Genomic DNA, 17,775 nt, shown 5'->3' on the forward strand with positions numbered 1-17,775 from the left:
AATCCAAAATCCACCGTTCCATCAAATTGAAACTGTTCTTCTCTCTTATTGACGAGGACGAGTGTAAAACAATTGATGTAGCCTGGGGTGTCAAAGCCATTTAAAATGTGGGGGTGTTCTAGGTTGTGGCACATGAGCAAAAGAGTCTATCATCTGGAAAAATTAACCAACAATTATCCATTAATGTTTAAATTTTTGTATTAAAAAAGTAATATATGGCCGAAAATAATAAAAAAAATGTGTTTTTACTAAATTAAACATTTGTTCAAAGAAGAACAAAACCTCTTTCAGAAACAATTCCATAAGATGTCAATCATATGAAACAATACAACTGAGGTCCTGCAGTCAGTCAAATGGCAGTGTTGGGATCAGGAAAACTGGACCGTTTAATTAAAAAAAGTAAAGAGCAATGCAGTGGCACTGAGGACATATATGCTGTGGACAAAGTTGTCGGCATCTTCCATCTTGTGAGTTGAAACTGGAATTAGGGGCTTGGGAAGATTATGTGGTGCCTTCTTCAGCAGTAAAGTGAAACGGCATTGAACTTCAGACACCTTTGGGTAAGGATGCCTTACCATTTTACAAAGGGGAGTTTGGAGCAAGGACATCAGCCATTATAGAGCACCCACACATAGCAGAGGATGGTTTCGATCCATCGACCTCTGGGTTATGGGCCCAGCACGCTTCTGCTGCGCCACTCTGCTTGTATTTTTGCAGCTAGGTTGTTGGCAAAATTTGCTACTTTTTACCCCCCTGTTGAATAATGAGTCTTGATGTCAGCGTGTTAGGCATGGTCACCCCAATTTCCGGTGTTTTCTCTTGGTCTTTGTAAACCATGAGCAAGAAAGCAACAGTTATGGCAACAGAAACATGCTGTCAAGCAATGCCTGTGAGGACTCTCTGAGCTTTACCTCACAAACAACCATGCACTTGCTTTTAGCTGCCAGTTTGGTTTTGTCAACTTGCTGCAGTGACCACTCAACTCTACATTACTAGGTGCGTCAAATGGCAGTGGTGGGATTTGAACCCACGCCTCCTGAGAGACTGGAGCCTAAATCCAGCGCCTTTGACCACTCGGCCACACGACCAGAAAAACAGCCTCTGTCCTGCAGTCAGTCACGAAGCGCTAGTCTGATTTGGGAGGTTTTATGACAAATAAGATTCACCATTAGAAGCTTTTACTAAATCATGTGAATTGCGTGCAACTGGAGTACAGAGTCAGCATCAGTGAGCAGAGAAATCTGTCGACTCTTGTAGCAATGAATTCTTGTTCATCGGCCACCTCAACTTCCTGTGTTGTCTATGGGTCTTTGTAGACCACGAGTAAGAAAGCAACTTGTCAACAGTCACGGCAACAGAAACCAATAGACATGCTGTCAAGCAATGCCTGTGAGGACTCGCTGACTTATACTTCACAGAGAATCAAGCACTTGTCAGTCTTTCTGACTGACAGGGGGGGAGTCTCGGCTTTTTATACTGCTGCTAATGGGTCAATGGGCGTCAACGGGTGAGTCTTGGTGTGAATGGGTGGGTGGTTTGCCCACCCGACCGTCACATGCGCACTTGTCAGTGTTTTTCTGTCAACTTTTCGCCACTACCGATTGCTGCATCAACCATTGAATCATGCTGAAACACTACTAAGAGGTATTTCAAATGGCAGTGTTTGGATGAGGAAAACTGGACCGTTTAATTAAAAAAAGTAAAGAGCAATGCAGTGGCACTGAGGAAATATATGCTGTGGACAAAGTTGTCGGCATCTTCCATCTTGAGACTGGAATTAGGGGCTTGGGAAGATTATGTGGTGCCTTCTTCAGCAGTAAAGTGAAACGGCATTGAACTTCAGACACCTTTGGGTAAGGATGCCTTACCATTTTACAAAGGGGAGTTTGGAGCAAGGACATCAGCCATAATAGAGTACCCACACATAGCAGAGGATGGTTTCGATCCATCGACCTCTGGGTTATGGGCCCAGCACGCTTCCGCTGCGCCGCTCTGCTTGTATTTTTGCAGTTAGGTTGTTGGCAAAATTTGCTACTTTTTACCCCCCTGTTGAATAATGAGTTTTGACAACAGTCACGGCAACAGAAACCAATAGACATGCTGTCAAGCAATGCCTGTGAGGACTCACTGACTTATACTTCACAGAGAATCAAGCACTTGTCAGTCTTTCTGACTGACAGGGGGGGAGTCTCGGCTTTTTAAACTGCTGCTCCAAAATTTGCTACTTTTTACCCCCCTGTTGAATAATGAGTTTTGATGTCAGTGTTTCAGGCATGGTCACCCCAATTTCCGGTGTTTTCTCTTGGTCTTTGTAAACCATGAGCAAGAAAGCAACAGTAACATGCTGTCAAGCAATGCCTGTGAGGACTCTCTGAGCTTTACCTCACAAACAACCATGCACTTTTTTAGCTGCCAGTTTGGTTTTGTCAACTTGCTGCAGTGACCACTCAACTCTACATTACTAGGTGCGTCAAATGGCAGTGGTGGGATTTGAACCCACGCCTCCTGAGAGACTGGAGCCTAAATCCAGCGCCTTTGACCACTCGGCCACACTACCAGAAAAACAGTCTCCGTCCTGCAGTCAGAAAGCGCTAGTCTGATTTGGGAGGTTTTATGACAACTTGCTGCAGTGACCACTGAACAATGTCGATACATTACTCAGAGGTGCATCAAATGGCAGTGGTGGGATTTGAACCCACGCCTCCTGAGAGACTGGAGCCTTAATCCAGCGCCTTAGACCACTCGGCCACACTACCTGAAAAACAGCCTCTGTCCTGCAGTCAGTCACGAAGCGCTAGTCTGATTTGGGAGGTTTTATGACAAATAAGATTCACCATTAGAAGCTTTTACTAAATCATGTGAATTGCGTGCAACTGGAGTACAGAGTCAGCATCAGTGAGCAGAGAAATCTGTCGACTCTTGTAGCAATGAATTCTTGTTCATCGGCCACCTCAACTTCCAGTGTTGTCTATGGGTCTTTGTAGACCACGAGTAAGAAAGCAACTTTATACTGCTGCTAATGGGTCAATGGGCGTCAACGGGTGAGTCTTGGTGTGAATGGGTGGGTGGTTTGCTCACCCGACCATCACATGTGCACTTGTCAGTGTTTTTCTGTCAACTTTTCCCCACTACCGATTGCTGCATCAACCATTGAATCATGCTGAAACAGTACTAAGAGGTATTTCAAATGGCAGTGTTTGGATGAGGAAAACTGGACCGTTTAATTAAAAAAAGTAAAGAGCAATGCAGTGGCACTGAGGACATATGTGCTGTGGACAAAGTTGTCGGCATCTTCCATCTTGTGAGTTGAAACTGGAATTAGGGGCTTGGGAAGATTATGTGGTGCCTTCTTCAGCAGTAAAGTGAAACGGCATTGAACTTCAGACACCTTTGGGCAAGGATGCCTTACCATTTTACAAAGGGGAGTTTGGAGCAAGGACATCAGCCATTATAGAGCACCCACACATAGCAGAGGATGGTTTCGATCCATCGACCTCTGGGTTATGGGCCCAGCACGCTTCCGCTGCGCCACTCTGCTTGTATTTTTGCAGCTAGGTTGTTGGCAAAATTTGCTACTTTTTACCCCCCTGTTGAATAATGAGTTTTGATGTCAGCGTTTCAGGCATGGTCACCCCAATTTCCGGTGTTTTCTCTTGGTCTTCGTAAACCATGAGCAAGAAAGCAACAGAAACATGCTGTCAAGCAATGCCTGTGAGGACTCTCTGAGCTTTACCTCACAAACAACCATGCACTTTTTTAGCTGCCAGTCAACTTTTGTCAACTTGCTGCAGTGACCACTCAACTCTACATTACTAGGTGCGTCAAATGGCAGTGGTGGGATTTGAACCCACGCCTCCTGAGAGACTGGAGCCTAAATCCAGCGCCTTTGACCACACTACCTGAAAAACAGTCTCCGTCCTGCAGTCAGCAAGCGCTAGTCTGATTTGGGAGGTTTTATGACAACTTGCTGCAGTGACCACTGAACAATGTCGATACATTACTCAGAGGTGCATCAAATGGCAGTGGTGGGATTTGAACCCACGCCTCCTGAGAGACTGGAGCCTTAATCCAGCGCCTTAGACCACTCGGCCACACTACCTGAAAAACAGCCTCTGTCCTGCAGTCAGTCATGAAGCGCTAGTCTGATTTGGGAGGTTTTATGACAAATAAGATTCACCATTAGAAGCTTTTACTAAATCATGTGAATTGCGTGCAACTGGAGTACAGAGTCAGCATCAGTGAGCAGAGAAATCTGTCGACTCTTGTAGCAATGAATTCTTGTTCATCGGCCACCTCAACTTCCAGTGTTGTCTATGGGTCTTTGTAGACCACGAGTAAGAAAGCAACTTGTCAACAGTCACGGCAACAGAAACCAATAGACATGCTGTCAAGCAATGCCTGTGAGGACTCACTGACTTATACTTCACAGAGAATCAAGCACTTGTCAGTCTTTCTGAGAAGATGTGAAGATCCTGGTCATGTTACATCTAAGTGATTCCCAAGGCAACTGGACTTGCCTGTGGTTCCAGAAGACGTTTCGCCTCTCATCCAAGAGGCTTCTTCACTTCTAACTGACAGGGGGGGAGTCTCGGGTATTTATACTGCTGCTAATGGGTCAATGGGCGTCAACGGGTGAGTCTTGGTGTGAATGGGTGGGTGGTTTGCCCACCCGACCGTCACATGCGCACTTGTCAGTGTTTTTCTGTCAACTTTTCCCCACTACCGATTGCTGCATCAACCATTGAATCATGCTGAAACAGTACTAAGAGGTATTTCAAATGGCAGTGTTTGGATCAGGAAAACTGGACCGTTTAATTAAAAAAAGTAAAGAGCAATGCAGTGGCACTGAGGAAATATATGCTGTGGACAAAGTTGTCGGCATCTTCCATCTTGGAATGGAAACTGGAATTAGGGGCTTGGGAAGATTATGTGGTGCCCTCTTCAGCAGTAAAGTGAAACGGCATTGAACTTCAGACACCTTTGGGCAAGGATGCCTTACCATTTTACAAAGGGGAGTTTGGAGCAAGGACATCAGCCATTATAGAGCACCCACACATAGCAGAGGATGGTTTCGATCCATCGACCTCTGGGTTATGGGCCCAGCACGCTTCCGCTGTGCACTCTGCTTGTATTTTCGCAGCTAGGTTGTTGGCAAAATTTGCTACTTTTTACCCCCCTGTTGAATAATGAGTTTTGATGTCAGCGTTTCAGGCATGGTCACCCCAATTTCCGGTGTTTTCTCTTGGTCTTCGTAAACCATGAGCAAGAAAGCAACAGTTATGGCAACAGAAACATGCTGTCAAGCAATGCCTGTGAGGACTCTCTGAGCTTTACCTCACAAACAACCATGCACTTTTTTAGCTGCCAGTCAACTTTTGTCAACTTGCTGCAGTGACCACTCAACTCTACATTACTAGGTGCGTCAAATGGCAGTGGTGGGATTTAAACCCACGCCTCCTGAGAGACTGGAGCCTAAATCCAGCGCCTTTGACCACACTACCTGAAAAACAGTCTCCGTCCTCCGTCCTGCAGTCAGCAAGCGCTAGTCTGATTTGGGAGGTTTTATGACAACTTGCTGCAGTGACCACTGAACAATGTCGATACATTACTCAGAGGTGCATCAAATGGCAGTGGTGGGATTTGAACCCACGCCTCCTGAGAGACTGGAGCCTTAATCCAGCGCCTTAGACCACTCGGCCACACTACCTGAAAAACAGCCTCTGTCCTGCAGTCAGTCACGAAGCGCTAGTCTGATTTGGGAGGTTTTATGACAAATAAGATTCACCATTAGAAGCTTTTACTAAATCATGTGAATTGCGTGCAACTGGAGTACAGAGTCCGCATCAGTGAGCAGAGAAATCTGTCGACTCTTGTAGCAATGAATTCTTGTTCATCGGCCACCTCAACTTCCAGTGTTGTCTATGGGTCTTTGTAGACCACGAGTAAGAAAGCAACTTGTCAACAGTCACGGCAACAGAAACCAATAGACATGCTGTCAAGCAATGCCTGTGAGGACTCACTGACTTCACAGAGAATCAAGCACTTGTCAGTCTTTCTGAGAAGATGTGAAGATCCTGGTCATGTTACATCTAAGTGATTCCCAAGGCAACTGGACTTGCCTGTGGTTCCAGGAGACGTTTCGCCTCTCATCCAAGAGGCTTCTTCACTTCTAACTGACAGGGGGGGAGTCCCGGGTATTTATACTGCTGCTAATGGGTCAATGGGCGTCAACGGGTGAGTCTTGGTGTGAATGGGTGGGTGGTTTGCCCACCCGACCGTCACATGCGCACTTGTCAGTGTTTTTCTGTCAACTTTTCCCCACTACCGATTGCTGCATCAACCATTGAATCATGCTGAAACAGTACTAAGAGGTATTTCAAATGGCAGTGTTTGGATCAGGAAAACTGGACCGTTTAATTAAAAAAAGTAAAGAGCAATGCAGTGGCACTGAGGAAATATATGCTGTGGACAAAGTTGTCGGCATCTTCCATCTTGGAATGGAAACTGGAATTAGGGGCTTGGGAAGATTATGTGGTGCCCTCTTCAGCAGTAAAGTGAAACGGCATTGAACTTCAGACACCTTTGGGCAAGGATGCCTTACCATTTTACAAAGGGGAGTTTGGAGCAAGGACATCAGCCATTATAGAGCACCCACACATAGCAGAGGATGGTTTCGATCCATCGACCTCTGGGTTATGGGCCCAGCACGCTTCCGCTGCGCCACTCTGCTTGTATTTTCGCAGCTAGGTTGTTGGCAAAATTTGCTACTTTTTACCCCCCTGTTGAATAATGAGTTTTGATGTCAGCGTTTCAGGCATGGTCACCCCAATTTCTGGTGTTTTCTCTTGGTCTTCGTAAACCATGAGCAAGAAAGCAACAGAAACATGCTGTCAAGCAATGCCTGTGAGGACTCTCTGAGCTTTACCTCACAAACAACCATGCACTTTTTTAGCTGCCAGTCAACTTTTGTCAACTTGCTGCAGTGACCACTCAACTCTACATTACTAGGTGCGTCAAATGGCAGTGGTGGGATTTAAACCCACGCCTCCTGAGAGACTGGAGCCTAAATCCAGCGCCTTTGACCACACTACCTGAAAAACAGTCTCCGTCCTCCGTCCTGCAGTCAGCAAGCGCTAGTCTGATTTGGGAGGTTTTATGACAACTTGCTGCAGTGACCACTGAACAATGTCGATACATTACTCAGAGGTGCATCAAATGGCAGTGGTGGGATTTGAACCCACGCCTCCTGAGAGACTGGAGCCTTAATCCAGCGCCTTAGACCACTCGGCCACACTACCTGAAAAACAGCCTCTGTCCTGCAGTCAGTCACGAAGCGCTAGTCTGATGTGGGAGGTTTTATGACAAATAAGATTCACCATTAGAAGCTTTTACTAAATCATGTGAATCGCGTGCAACTGGAGTACAGAGTCAGCATCAGTGAGCAGAGAAATCTGTCGACTCTTGTAGCAATGAATTCTTGTTCATCGGCCACCTCAACTTCCAGTGTTGTCTATGGGTCTTTGTAGACCACGAGTAAGAAAGCAACTTGTCAACAGTCACGGCAACAGAAACCAATAGACATGCTGTCAAGCAATGCCTGTGAGGACTCACTGACTTATACTTCACAGAGAATCAAGCACTTGTCAGTCTTTCTGACTGACAGGGGGGGAGTCTCGGCTTTTTATACTGCTGCTAATGGGTCAATGGGCGTCAACGGGTGAGTCTTGGTGTGAATGGGTGGTTGGTTTGCCCACCCGACCGTCACATGCGCACTTGTCAGTGTTTTTCTGTCAACTTTTCGCCACTACCGATTGCTGCATCAACCATTGAATCATGCTGAAACACTACTAAGAGGTATTTCAAATGGCAGTGTTTGGATGAGGAAAACTGGACCGTTTAATTAAAAAAAGTAAAGAGCAATGCAGTGGCACTGAGGAAATATATGCTGTGGACAAAGTTGTCGGCATCTTCCATCTTGAGACTGGAATTAGGGGCTTGGGAAGATTATGTGGTGCCTTCTTCAGCAGTAAAGTGAAACGGCATTGAACTTCAGACACCTTTGGGTAAGGATGCCTTACCATTTTACAAAGGGGAGTTTGGAGCAAGGACATCAGCCATAATAGAGTACCCACACATAGCAGAGGATGGTTTCGATCCATCGACCTCTGGGTTATGGGCCCAGCACGCTTCCGCTGCGCCACTCTGCTTGTATTTTTGCAGTTAGGTTGTTGGCAAAATTTGCTACTTTTTACCCCCCTGTTGAATAATGAGTTTTGACAACAGTCACGGCAACAGAAACCAATAGACATGCTGTCAAGCAATGCCTGTGAGGACTCACTGACTTATACTTCACAGAGAATCAAGCACTTGTCAGTCTTTCTGACTGACAGGGGGGGAGTCTCGGCTTTTTAAACTGCTGCTCCAAAATTTGCTACTTTTTACCCCCCTGTTGAATAATGAGTTTTGATGTCAGTGTTTCAGGCATGGTCACCCCAATTTCCGGTGTTTTCTCTTGGTCTTTGTAAACCATGAGCAAGAAAGCAACAGTAACATGCTGTCAAGCAATGCCTGTGAGGACTCTCTGAGCTTTACCTCACAAACAACCATGCACTTTTTTAGCTGCCAGTTTGGTTTTGTCAACTTGCTGCAGTGACCACTCAACTCTACATTACTAGGTGCGTCAAATGGCAGTGGTGGGATTTGAACCCACGCCTCCTGAGAGACTGGAGCCTAAATCCAGCGCCTTTGACCACTCGGCCACACTACCTGAAAAACAGTCTCCGTCCTGCAGTCAGAAAGCGCTAGTCTGATTTGGGAGGTTTTATGACAAATAAGATTCACCATTAGAAGCTTTTACTAAATCATGTGAATTGCGTGCAACTGGAGTACAGAGTCAGCATCAGTGAGCAGAGAAATCTGTCGACTCTTGTAGCAATGAATTCTTGTTCATCGGCCACCTCAACTTCCAGTGTTGTCTATGGGTCTTTGTAGACCACGAGTAAGAAAGCAACTTTATACTGCTGCTAATGGGTCAATGGGCGTCAACGGGTGAGTCTTGGTGTGAATGGGTGGGTGGTTTGCTCACCCGACCATCACATGTGCACTTGTCAGTGTTTTTCTGTCAACTTTTCCCCACTACCGATTGCTGCATCAACCATTGAATCATGCTGAAACACTACTAATAGGTATTTCAAATGGCAGTGTTTGGATGAGGAAAACTGGACCGTTTAATTAAAAAAAGTAAAGAGCAATGCAGTGGCACTGAGGACATATGTGCTGTGGACAAAGTTGTCGGCATCTTCCATCTTGTGAGTTGAAACTGGAATTAGGGGCTTGGGAAGATTATGTGGTGCCTTCTTCAGCAGTAAAGTGAAACGGCATTGAACTTCAGACACCTTTGGGCAAGGATGCCTTACCATTTTACAAAGGGGAGTTTGGAGCAAGGACATCAGCCATTATAGAGCACCCACACATAGCAGAGGATGGTTTCGATCCATCGACCTCTGGGTTATGGGCCCAGCACGCTTCCGCTGCGCCACTCTGCTTGTATTTTCGCAGCTAGGTTGTTGGCAAAATTTGCTACTTTTTACCCCCCTGTTGAATAATGAGTTTTGATGTCAGCGTTTCAGGCATGGTCACCCCAATTTCCGGTGTTTTCTCTTGGTCTTCGTAAACCATGAGCAAGAAAGCAACAGAAACATGCTGTCAAGCAATGCCTGTGAGGACTCTCTGAGCTTTACCTCACAAACAACCATGCACTTTTTTAGCTGCCAGTCAACTTTTGTCAACTTGCTGCAGTGACCACTCAACTCTACATTACTAGGTGCGTCAAATGGCAGTGGTGGGATTTAAACCCACGCCTCCTGAGAGACTGGAGCCTAAATCCAGCGCCTTTGACCACACTACCTGAAAAACAGTCTCCGTCCTCCGTCCTGCAGTCAGCAAGCGCTAGTCTGATTTGGGAGGTTTTATGACAACTTGCTGCAGTGACCACTGAACAATGTCGATACATTACTCAGAGGTGCATCAAATGGCAGTGGTGGGATTTGAACCCACGCCTCCTGAGAGACTGGAGCCTTAATCCAGCGCCTTAGACCACTCGGCCACACTACCTGAAAAACAGCCTCTGTCCTGCAGTCAGTCACGAAGCGCTAGTCTGATTTGGGAGGTTTTATGACAAATAAGATTCACCATTAGAAGCTTTTACTAAATCATGTGAATTGCGTGCAACTGGAGTACAGAGTCAGCATCAGTGAGCAGAGAAATCTGTCGACTCTTGTAGCAATGAATTCTTGTTCATCGGCCACCTCAACTTCCAGTGTTGTCTATGGGTCTTTGTAGACCACGAGTAAGAAAGCAACTTTATACTGCTGCTAATGGGTCAATGGGCGTCAACGGGTGAGTCTTGGTGTGAATGGGTGGGTGGTTTGCTCACCCGACCATCACATGTGCACTTGTCAGTGTTTTTCTGTCAACTTTTCCCCACTACCGATTGCTGCATCAACCATTGAATCATGCTGAAACACTACTAAGAGGTATTTCAAATGGCAGTGTTTGGATGAGGAAAACTGGACCGTTTAATTAAAAAAAGTAAAGAGCAATGCAGTGGCACTGAGGACATATGTGCTGTGGACAAAGTTGTCGGCATCTTCCATCTTGTGAGTTGAAACTGGAATTAGGGGCTTGGGAAGATTATGTGGTGCCTTCTTCAGCAGTAAAGTGAAACGGCATTGAACTTCAGACACCTTTGGGCAAGGATGCCTTACCATTTTACAAAGGGGAGTTTGGAGCAAGGACATCAGCCATTATAGAGCACCCACACATAGCAGAGGATGGTTTCGATCCATCGACCTCTGGGTTATGGGCCCAGCACGCTTCCGCTGCGCCACTCTGCTTGTATTTTCGCAGCTAGGTTGTTGGCAAAATTTGCTACTTTTTACCCCCCTGTTGAATAATGAGTTTTGATGTCAGCGTTTCAGGCATGGTCACCCCAATTTCCGGTGTTTTCTCTTGGTCTTCGTAAACCATGAGCAAGAAAGCAACAGAAACATGCTGTCAAGCAATGCCTGTGAGGACTCTCTGAGCTTTACCTCACAAACAACCATGCACTTTTTTAGCTGCCAGTCAACTTTTGTCAACTTGCTGCAGTGACCACTCAACTCTTCATTACTAGGTGCGTCAAATGGCAGTGGTGGGATTTGAACCCACGCCTCCTGAGAGACTGGAGCCTTAATCCAGCGCCTTAGACCACTCGGCCACACTACCTGAAAAACAGCCTCTGTCCTGCAGTCAGTCACGAAGCGCTAGTCTGATTTGGGAGGTTTTATGACAAATAAGATTCACCATTAGAAGCTTTTACTAAATCATGTGAATTGCGTGCAACTGGAGTACAGAGTCAGCATCAGTGAGCAGAGAAATCTGTCGACTCTTGTAGCAATGAATTCTTGTTCATCGGCCACCTCAACTTCCTGTGTTGTCTATGGGTCTTTGTAGACCACGAGTAAGAAAGCAACTTGTCAACAGTCACGGCAACAGAAACCAATAGACATGCTGTCAAGCAATGCCTGTGTGGACTCACTGACTTATACTTCACAGAGAATCAAGCACTTGTCAGTCTTTCTGACTGACAGGGGGGGAGTCTCGGCTTTTTATACTGCTGCTAATGGGTCAATGGGCGTCAACGGGTGAGTCTTGGTGTGAATGGGTGGGTGGTTTGCCCACCCGACCGTCACATGCGCACTTGTCAGTGTTTTTCTGTCAACTTTTCGCCACTACCGATTGCTGCATCAACCATTGAATCATGCTGAAACACTACTAAGAGGTATTTCAAATGGCAGTGTTTGGATCAGGAAAACTGGACCGTTTAATTAAAAAAAGTAAAGAGCAATGCAGTGGCACTGAGGACATATGTGCATCTTCCATCTTGTGAGTTGAGACTGGAATTAGGGGCTTGGGAAGATTATGTGGTGCCTTCTTCAGCAGTAAAGTGAAACGGCATTGAACTTCAGACACCTTTGGGCAAGGATGCCTTACCATTTTACAAAGGGGAGTTTGGAGCAAGGACATCAGCCATTATAGAGTACCCACACATAGCAGAGGATGGTTTCGATCCATCGACCTCTGGGTTATGGGCCCAGCACGCTTCCGCTGCGCCACTCTGCTTGCATTTTTGCAGTTAGGTTGTTGGCAAAATTTGCTACTTTTTACCCCCCTGTTGAATAATGAGTTTTGACAACAGTCACGGCAACAGAAACCAATAGACATGCTGTCAAGCAATGCCTGTGAGGACTCACTGACTTATACTTCACAGAGAATCAAGCACTTGTCAGTCTTTCTGACTGACAGGGGGGGAGTCTCGGCTTTTTATACTGCTGCTAATGGGTCAATGGGCGTCAACGGGTGAGTCTTGGTGCGAATGGGTGGGTGGTTTGCCCACCCGACCGTCACATGCGCACTTGTCAGTGTTTTTCTGTCAACTTTTCGCCACTACCGATTGCTGCATCAACCATTGAATCATGCTGAAACACTACTAAGAGGTATTTCAAATGGCAGTGTTTGGATGAGGAAAACTGGACCGTTTAATTAAAAAAAGTAAAGAGCAATGCAGTGGCACTGAGGAAATATATGCTGTGGACAAAGTTGTCGGCATCTTCCATCTTGAGACTGGAATTAGGGGCTTGGGAAGATTATGTGGTGCCTTCTTCAGCAGTAAAGTGAAACGGCATTGAACTTCAGACACCTTTGGGTAAGGATGCCTTACCATTTTACAAAGGGGAGTTTGGAGCAAGGACATCAGCCATAATAGAGTACCCACACATAGCAGAGGATGGTTTCGATCCATCGACCTCTGGGTTATGGGCCCAGCACGCTTCCGCTGCGCCACTCTGCTTGTATTTTTGCAGTTAGGTTGTTGGCAAAATTTGCTACTTTTTACCCCCCTGTTGAATAATGAGTTTTGACAACAGTCACGGCAACAGAAACCAATAGACATGCTGTCAAGCAATGCCTGTGAGGACTCACTGACTTATACTTCACAGAGAATCAAGCACTTGTCAGTCTTTCTGACTGACGGGGGGGAGTCTCGGCTTTTTAAACTGCTGCTCCAAAATTTGCTACTTTTTACCCCCCTGTTGAATAATGAGTTTTGATGTCAGTGTTTCAGGCATGGTCACCCCAATTTCCGGTGTTTTCTCTTGGTCTTTGTAAACCATGAGCAAGAAACAGTAAGCAGTAACATGCTGTCAAGCAATGCCTGTGAGGACTCTCTGAGCTTTACCTCACAAACAACCATGCACTTTTTTAGCTGCCAGTCAACTTTTGTCAACTTGCTGGAGTGACCACTCAACTCTACATTACTAGGTGCGTCAAATGGCAGTGGTGGGATTTGAACCCACGCCTCCTGAGAGACTGGAGCCTTAATCCAGCGCCTTAGACCACTCGGCCACACTACCTGAAAAACAGTCTCCGTCCTCCAGTCAGCAAGGGCCAGTCTGATTTGGGAGGTTTTATGACAAATAAGATTCACCATTAGAAGCTTTTACTAAATCATGTGAATTGCGTGCAACTGGAGTACAGAGTCAGCATCAGTGAGCAGAGAAATCTGTCGACTCTTGTAGCAATGAATTCTTGTTCATCGGCCACCTCAACTTCCAGTGTTGTCTATGGGTCTTTGTAGACCACGAGTAAGAAAGCAACTTGTCAACAGTCACGGCAACAGAAACCAATAGACATGCTGTCAAGCAATGCCTGTGTGGACTCACTGACTTATACTTCACAGAGAATCAAGCACTTGTCAGTCTTTCTGACTGACAGGGGGGGAGTCTCGGCTTTTTATACTGCTGCTAATGGGTCAATGGGCGTCAACGGGTGAGTCTTGGTGTGAATGGGTGGGTGGTTTGCCCACCCGACCGTCACATGCGCACTTGTCAGTGTTTTTCTGTCAACTTTTCGCCACTACCGATTGCTGCATCAACCATTGAATCATGCTGAAACACTACTAAGAGGTATTTCAAATGGCAGTGTTTGGATCAGGAAAACTGGACCGTTTAATTAAAAAAAGTAAAGAGCAATGCAGTGGCACTGAGGACATATGTGCATCTTCCATCTTGTGAGTTGAGACTGGAATTAGGGGCTTGGGAAGATTATGTGGTGCCTTCTTCAGCAGTAAAGTGAAACGGCATTGAACTTCAGACACCTTTGGGCAAGGATGCCTTACCATTTTACAAAGGGGAGTTTGGAGCAAGGACATCAGCCATTATAGAGTACCCACACATAGCAGAGGATGGTTTCGATCCATCGACCTCTGGGTTATGGGCCAAGCACGCTTCCGCTGCGCTACTCTGCTTGTATTTTTGCAGTTAGGTTGTTGGCAAAATTTGCTACTTTTTACCCCCCTGTTGAATAATGAGTTTTGACAACAGTCACGGCAACAGAAACCAATAGACATGCTGTCAAGCAATGCCTGTGAGGACTCACTGACTTATACTTCACAGAGAATCAAGCACTTGTCAGTCTTTCTGACTGACAGGGGGGGAGTCTCGGCTTTTTAAACTGCTGCTCCAAAATTTGCTACTTTTTACCCCCCTGTTGAATAATGAGTTTTGATGTCAGTGTTTCAGGCATGGTCACCCCAATTTCCGGTGTTTTCTCTTGGTCTTTGTAAACCATGAGCAAGAAAGCAACAGTAACATGCTGTCAAGCAATGCCTGTGAGGACTCTCTGAGCTTTACCTCACAAACAACCATGCACTTTTTTAGCTGCCAGTCAACTTTTGTCAACTTGCTGCAGTGACCACTCAACTCTACATTACTAGGTGCGTCAAATGGCAGTGGTGGGATTTGAACCCACGCCTCCTGAGAGACTGGAGCCTAAATCCAGCGACTGAGACCACACTACCTGAAAAACAGTCTCCGTCCTCCGTCCTGCAGTCAGCAAGCGCCAGTCTGATTTGGGAGGTTTTATGACAACTTGCTGCAGTGACCACTGAACAATGTCGATACATTACTCAGAGGTGCATCAAATGGCAGTGGTGGGATTTGAACCCACGCCTCCTGAGAGACTGGAGCCTTAATCCAGCGCCTTAGACCACTCGGCCACACTACCTGAAAAACAGCCTCTGTCCTGCAGTCAGTCACGAAGCGCTAGTCTGATTTGGGAGGTTTTATGACAAATAAGATTCACCATTAGAAGCTTTTACTAAATCATGTGAATTGCGTGCAACTGGAGTACAGAGTCAGCATCAGTGAGCAGAGAAATCTGTCGACTCTTGTAGCAATGAATTCTTGTTCATCGGCCACCTCAACTTCCAGTGTTGTCTATGGGTCTTTGTAGACCACGAGTAAGAAAGCAACTTGTCAACAGTCACGGCAACAGAAACCAATAGACATGCTGTCAAGCAATGCCTGTGAGGACTCACTGACTTATACTTCACAGAGAATCAAGCACTTGTCAGTCTTTCTGACTGACAGGGGGGGAGTCTCGGCTTTTTATACTGCTGCTAATGGGTCAATGGGCGTCAACGGGTGAGTCTTGGTGTGAATGGGTGGGTGGTTTGCCCACCCGACCGTCACATGCGCACTTGTCAGTGTTTTTCTGTCAACTTTTCGCCACTACCGATTGCTGCATCAACCATTGAATCATGCTGAAACACTACTAAGAGGTATTTCAAATGGCAGTGTTTGGATCAGGAAAACTGGACCGTTTAATTAAAAAAAGTAAAGAGCAATGCAGTGGCACTGAGGACATATGTGCATCTTCCATCTTGTGAGTTGAGACTGGAATTAGGGGCTTGGGAAGATTATGTGGTGCCTTCTTCAGCAGTAAAGTGAAACGGCATTGAACTTCAGACACCTTTGGGCAAGGATGCCTTACCATTTTACAAAGGGGAGTTTGGAGCAAGGACATCAGCCATTATAGAGTACCCACACATAGCAGAGGATGGTTTCGATCCATCGACCTCTGGGTTATGGGCCAAGCACGCTTCCGCTGCGCCACTCTGCTTGTATTTTTGCAGTTAGGTTGTTGGCAAAATTTGCTACTTTTTACCCCCCTGTTGAATAATGAGTTTTGACAACAGTCACGGCAACAGAAACCAATAGACATGCTGTCAAGCAATGCCTGTGAGGACTCACTGACTTATACTTCACAGAGAATCAAGCACTTGTCAGTCTTTCTGACTGACAGGGGGGGAGTCTCGGCTTTTTAAACTGCTGCTCCAAAATTTGCTACTTTTTACCCCCCTGTTGAATAATGAGTTTTGATGTCAGTGTTTCAGGCATGGTCACCCCAATTTCCGGTGTTTTCTCTTGGTCTTTGTAAACCATGAGCAAGAAAGCAACAGTAACATGCTGTCAAGCAATGCCTGTGAGGACTCTCTGAGCTTTACCTCACAAACAACCATGCACTTTTTTAGCTGCCAGTCAACTTTTGTCAACTTGCTGCAGTGACCACTCAACTCTACATTACTAGGTGCGTCAAATGGCAGTGGTGGGATTTGAACCCACGCCTCCTGAGAGACTGGAGCCTAAATCCAGCGCCTTTGACCACACTACCTGAAAAACAGTCTCCGTCCTCCGTCCTGCAGTCAGCAAGCGCCAGTCTGATTTGGGAGGTTTTATGACAACTTGCTGCAGTGACCACTGAACAATGTCGATACATTACTCAGAGGTGCATCAAATGGCAGTGGTGGGATTTGAACCCACGCCTCCTGAGAGACTGGAGCCTTAATCCAGCGCCTTAGACCACTCGGCCACACTACCTGAAAAACAGCCTCGGTCCTGCAGTCAGTCAGGAAGCGCTAGTCTGATTTGGGAGGTTTTATGACAAATAAGATTCACCATTAGAAGCATTTACTAAATCATGTGAATTGCGTGCAACTGGAGTACAGAGTCAGCATCAGTGAGCAGAGAAATCTGTCGACTCTTGTAGCAATGAATTCTTGTTCATCGGCCACCTCAACTTCCAGTGTTGTCTATGGGTCTTTGTAGACCACGAGTAAGAAAGCAACTTGTCAACAGTCACGGCAACAGAAACCAATAGACATTGCTGTCAAGCAATGCCTGTGAGGATTGTCTGAGTTTTTTAGCTTTTAGCTGCCAGTTTGGTTTCGTCGACTTGCTGCAGTGACCTTTCAACAATGTCGATACATTACTCAGAGAAAGCAACAGTAACATGCTGTCAAGCAATGCCTGTGAGGCCTCTCTGAGCTTTACCTCACAAACAACCAAGCACTTTTTTAGCTGCCCGTTTGGTTTTGTCAACTTGCTGCAGTGACCATTCAACTCTACATTACTAGGTGCATCAAATGGCAGTGGTGGGATTTGAACCCACGCCTTCTGAGAGACTGGAGTCTTAATCCACGGCCTTAGACCACTCGGCCACACTATGTGTGAAGATCCAGGTCATGCTAGCTCTTAGAATCTGATCACGTTTCACTTTTTGTTGTGAAAACTTTCAGTTGTGAGTGGGAGCAAGAGAAGTCACACATTGCAGAGGATGGTTTCAACCCATCACCCCTTGGGTTTTGCGCACAGCAGGCTTTCGCTGACCCACTCTTCTTGCCTTTTTAAAATTTGGTTTTTGAACACTTCAATTGGCACAACTGGCTTGTAGGCCACAACAAAAAATGGGGATGTACGCCAAATTTGCTCCATGGTTTACGAGCCAATCCATGTAAAGTGTCTGAGAAATCACATTAAGTGGAGCTGCAAAAAGAGAATCATCTTACCAACTTTTTTCTTCCGGCAAAGATACTGGGAAGCACTGGGCCAACGTCAA

General features: G+C 46.0%; 19 non-coding genes across 19 annotated transcripts; all 19 read right to left on the reverse strand.

The window, feature by feature from the left end:
- Window positions 1-1,006: 1,006 nt before the first annotated feature.
- Window positions 1,007-1,088, reverse strand: trnal-uag. The gene has a single exon. It is a non-coding gene; the product is annotated as a tRNA-Leu (tRNA).
- Window positions 1,089-2,475: 1,387 nt separating this feature from the next.
- Window positions 2,476-2,557, reverse strand: trnal-uag. The gene has a single exon. It is a non-coding gene; the product is annotated as a tRNA-Leu (tRNA).
- Window positions 2,558-2,674: 117 nt separating this feature from the next.
- trnal-aag lies at window positions 2,675-2,756 on the reverse strand. Its single transcript has one exon. It is a non-coding gene; the product is annotated as a tRNA-Leu (tRNA).
- A 710-nt stretch (window positions 2,757-3,466) lies between these two features.
- trnam-cau lies at window positions 3,467-3,538 on the reverse strand. The gene has a single exon. It is a non-coding gene; the product is annotated as a tRNA-Met (tRNA).
- A 479-nt stretch (window positions 3,539-4,017) lies between these two features.
- On the reverse strand, window positions 4,018-4,099 carry trnal-aag. Its single transcript has one exon. It is a non-coding gene; the product is annotated as a tRNA-Leu (tRNA).
- Window positions 4,100-5,625: 1,526 nt separating this feature from the next.
- Window positions 5,626-5,707, reverse strand: trnal-aag. Its single transcript has one exon. It is a non-coding gene; the product is annotated as a tRNA-Leu (tRNA).
- Window positions 5,708-6,658: 951 nt separating this feature from the next.
- Window positions 6,659-6,730, reverse strand: trnam-cau. The gene has a single exon. It is a non-coding gene; the product is annotated as a tRNA-Met (tRNA).
- A 486-nt stretch (window positions 6,731-7,216) lies between these two features.
- trnal-aag lies at window positions 7,217-7,298 on the reverse strand. The gene has a single exon. It is a non-coding gene; the product is annotated as a tRNA-Leu (tRNA).
- An 837-nt stretch (window positions 7,299-8,135) lies between these two features.
- Window positions 8,136-8,207, reverse strand: trnam-cau. The gene has a single exon. It is a non-coding gene; the product is annotated as a tRNA-Met (tRNA).
- A 478-nt stretch (window positions 8,208-8,685) lies between these two features.
- trnal-uag lies at window positions 8,686-8,767 on the reverse strand. Its single transcript has one exon. It is a non-coding gene; the product is annotated as a tRNA-Leu (tRNA).
- Window positions 8,768-9,473: 706 nt separating this feature from the next.
- trnam-cau lies at window positions 9,474-9,545 on the reverse strand. Its single transcript has one exon. It is a non-coding gene; the product is annotated as a tRNA-Met (tRNA).
- A 486-nt stretch (window positions 9,546-10,031) lies between these two features.
- On the reverse strand, window positions 10,032-10,113 carry trnal-aag. The gene has a single exon. It is a non-coding gene; the product is annotated as a tRNA-Leu (tRNA).
- A 710-nt stretch (window positions 10,114-10,823) lies between these two features.
- On the reverse strand, window positions 10,824-10,895 carry trnam-cau. The gene has a single exon. It is a non-coding gene; the product is annotated as a tRNA-Met (tRNA).
- Window positions 10,896-11,183: 288 nt separating this feature from the next.
- trnal-aag lies at window positions 11,184-11,265 on the reverse strand. Its single transcript has one exon. It is a non-coding gene; the product is annotated as a tRNA-Leu (tRNA).
- Window positions 11,266-12,090: 825 nt separating this feature from the next.
- On the reverse strand, window positions 12,091-12,162 carry trnam-cau. Its single transcript has one exon. It is a non-coding gene; the product is annotated as a tRNA-Met (tRNA).
- Window positions 12,163-12,817: 655 nt separating this feature from the next.
- On the reverse strand, window positions 12,818-12,889 carry trnam-cau. Its single transcript has one exon. It is a non-coding gene; the product is annotated as a tRNA-Met (tRNA).
- Window positions 12,890-13,369: 480 nt separating this feature from the next.
- trnal-aag lies at window positions 13,370-13,451 on the reverse strand. Its single transcript has one exon. It is a non-coding gene; the product is annotated as a tRNA-Leu (tRNA).
- Window positions 13,452-15,020: 1,569 nt separating this feature from the next.
- Window positions 15,021-15,102, reverse strand: trnal-aag. The gene has a single exon. It is a non-coding gene; the product is annotated as a tRNA-Leu (tRNA).
- A 1,573-nt stretch (window positions 15,103-16,675) lies between these two features.
- Window positions 16,676-16,757, reverse strand: trnal-aag. Its single transcript has one exon. It is a non-coding gene; the product is annotated as a tRNA-Leu (tRNA).
- Between the last annotated feature and the right edge of the window lie 1,018 nt (window positions 16,758-17,775).

Source organism: Chelmon rostratus, chromosome 9, assembly GCF_017976325.1.
Source record: "Chelmon rostratus isolate fCheRos1 chromosome 9, fCheRos1.pri, whole genome shotgun sequence".
NCBI classification, from domain to species: domain Eukaryota; kingdom Metazoa; phylum Chordata; class Actinopteri; order Chaetodontiformes; family Chaetodontidae; genus Chelmon; species Chelmon rostratus.